Source organism: Acipenser ruthenus, chromosome 2 (assembly GCF_902713425.1).
Source record: "Acipenser ruthenus chromosome 2, fAciRut3.2 maternal haplotype, whole genome shotgun sequence".
NCBI classification, from domain to species: domain Eukaryota; kingdom Metazoa; phylum Chordata; class Actinopteri; order Acipenseriformes; family Acipenseridae; genus Acipenser; species Acipenser ruthenus.
The window spans coordinates 87214851-87218143 of NC_081190.1; the positions used below are offsets into that span (position 1 = coordinate 87214851).

General features: G+C 31.2%; 1 long non-coding RNA gene across 1 annotated transcript; it reads right to left on the reverse strand.

Moving 5' to 3' along the window:
- Positions 1-802: 802 nt before the first annotated feature.
- On the reverse strand, positions 803-2875 carry LOC131705281 (uncharacterized). Its single transcript, XR_009310282.1, has 3 exons — positions 2713-2875; positions 2284-2388; positions 803-863 (listed from the first exon to the last, which is right to left on the reverse strand). It is a non-coding gene; the product is annotated as an uncharacterized LOC131705281 (long non-coding RNA).
- Positions 2876-3293: the final 418 nt, after the last annotated feature.

Genomic DNA, 3293 nt, shown 5'->3' on the forward strand with positions numbered 1-3293 from the left:
ATTCAATGGCCGAGTGAGACCGCTAGGAGCCGAGAGAAGCCAAAAAAAAGGGGCGGATCTGAAAAATACACATAGCCCCGGCACCACAGACAACACGGCCATAAACAAACAAGACAGCTGCTTTCACATCCAGTGCTCAAAGAATATCACGGACATTTGCAGAGCTTTTTGAGATGTTACAGTAATAAAATAATGACTTGGATCGCATTATTGAGGAGTTTGGTGATAAAACGAGTGATCAGGAGATGATTTATCAGTATGCACGACTATGAAGAGGTTTGTGAAAAATACAGCGAACAAGGGGAGGGGCTGGAGATGCAGTAGAGTGTCCTGTTTATATGCAGTGCCTTTTAAACCTGTTTTACTGTGAAGAAAAATACTTTTAAACAGCGCATGTAAAATAAACTGTGCGTGTGAAAATAAATTGGATCTGACGCGCTGAATAAATGGACCGCAAAGGGTTAATTTACTACTGTGAGTTTTAAGAACATCAATTTTAACTTATGTATTGCTTCAAATGTAGAAAGAGACATTTTTAAATATTTGGCAAAACATTATGCTCTAAACTATTACTGTTTGATAATCTACCTGACCAAAACATTTCATTCGATCATATTTTTGTAATAAATGCATAAATTGAAACATTTTTTAAATACCTCTGCAAGAAGCTGATATGCATTCACATGTGTACTCAGGAAGTACTACCATGTACCAACGTGTTTTCTGAGTTGGAATATGGCACTAGACAGGTGAAATCATCTTTCCACTGACATCTGTCAACCCAGCATTTCCTCAGCAGTCCCTCAACTTTTCTTTTTTCTTCCATCTCCTTCGTAGCGCTCGTCCAGATTTTTGCAATATACCTAAATTAATAAAGATGTAATTATATATATATATTATATATATATATATACACACACACACACACTTATTTTTATAATAATTAACAATAATTAAACTTCCCCAATTTCACATAGTAGTAGCCAGGATATTTATATTTATATATATATATATATATATGAACATACACTTGCTGGAAATCCTTTCAACATCCTTTATGTTTAATGTTTAAAACTGCAACCAAAAACTACATCTTGGGCAACCTGAACAAACATTAAATAAACAGTAAAACATTTGCTTTCAATAGACTATAAGGGTGGTTTTCAAAGGTATTTCCTTTTGATTTCCTAAAAATTTTAAGTTTAAAGGTTAAAATCTAGCAAGAGACTAGCATAGGTGTGGAAAAGAAATACAATTAATATTTTATTACTTAAATATAGTTTTTGAACTTTAGCTAGTTCTTATTTGGAGAGAAGCTTTCGAAGTCATCCTGTATACCCATAAACAAACTAAAATCTAATGCCTACCAAAATTGAATTCAAGTTTTACTTTTTTTATTTATCCAAAAATGGAGCAAAGAAGTACTTTGTATTAAACAGATCCCTTAATTTAAACTGTGTAGCCTTATAATAACTTAAGTAATTAAATCTTGACTTTATGACAAATTTTATACTGTTCTATCATCCGTTTGTTTGAAAATAAAACACAGAAAAAAAATGAGTTTCTCAAGATAGGTTGGATAATGAAAAACACAATAGAAGAACTGAAATAAGATTTTTAGGTTTAATATCTGCTCGTTCTACATAGGTTATAACACCTATACTATACCAGCACTCGATTACTCAGTAAGAGCAACAGACCATCCAGTCTACGGTTGCAGTACTCATTTAAGAAGTGATACTTCACACCCAGGAAAAATCTGAAAAGAAATGCATTATGCAATTAAATTTGTAGTTTTGCAGGCTTCAACAGATCAACAGTATAGATTTTTCAACATGGAAGTCAGTGTGCCTTCATTTAAAAAGTCAAAATGTACAGTATCCAGGCAAAACACAGTAAAAGCGATAGATAAAAAACAAACAATCAGCAGAACAAGCTATTTTTACCTTTCAACTAAATTCTTAGTTTTGCTGTCTTCATGAAAGAATATTTTTGGATTCGATGTTGAGCACCTCTTGAAATTCAATATCCTGAAAAAACACATTGAAATACCAAAGCACCCTAATTACCAAATATTATATATGTCATAAAATAATGTTAAAAGTACAATACTCCTAAGAAAGAATGCAGTGGCAGGATTAATCAGTTAAGCCACTGTGTTCACAGTAAAAACTACTATCACACCTTGTATCTACATTGTTTGTTTTTGGATCAATTTTGCACTGGTCTTTAAAAAGTAGTATCCTAAATAAGTGTCGGCAGATCATAGCTTTGTAAACTTACTGCAATGCTTCAGTCAGAACATCAAAAGCCATCACTTTATCCCTTTCATCTTTCTGTTCAGCTCCACTTATTTCAGAATCTCTTTGTTATCCATCGGTGAACTGCCTTTGAAAAAATAAATATCAATACAAATACTGTTCCTCCAAGTGTTTATGCCATTAAATATGTATACACATATATAAAATGTAAATCCTTTAAAAACAATATTACAAATATTAGTATACCATTTCAACATTTACTATCACAAAGACTGAGTGTGTGTATATATTTTATATATATATATATATATATATATATATATATATATATATATATATATATATTGGTAACTATATGAATTTTGATATTCATCTTAAATCCTCCTGTATTTTGCATCATATTTTATACACACACTAAAAAAAAAAAAACACATCATAATTGACTACATACCTGTAGCACATGGAACCAGCATAGCAAAATACTGGACTGAGGGAAGACACCATGCAGAGCATTCATTAATTTGGTGTCTTTGTCAACCATAAAAGCCCTGAAAAGCAATTTGGAGAATTTTTCAAAATGTGCTTTTCTTCTCCCTACACAAAAGTGGTGTTGATAAGAGCTGCATCCATTTTATTAAAACAGAAAACATACAAAATCAAATCAAATGCAATTAAGCAACTAAATAGCTGAAAATGTAAACTTTTTTTTATAATTTTAATCAATAACTAAAAATCTAATTCATTAAAAACATTTACAGCACAAGCCTCTGAGTTATATATTATATATTTGTATTTGTACACAAGATTATATATTATGTATGACAAACAGGGGTGGCATATTAAAATATACTGTTTATATATACTTTATCACAAAAGGTCTGAAGTGCAAATTGAAGCACAATGGAAATCCATGACCAAAGGTGTCCCTGGCAACCATTGCACGTACAGCATATCTGTAAGAAGTAAAACCTGCAAAATGCACAATATTTAAGATCACATTTAAAATATTGGGTATATATGATATTAAAAAAG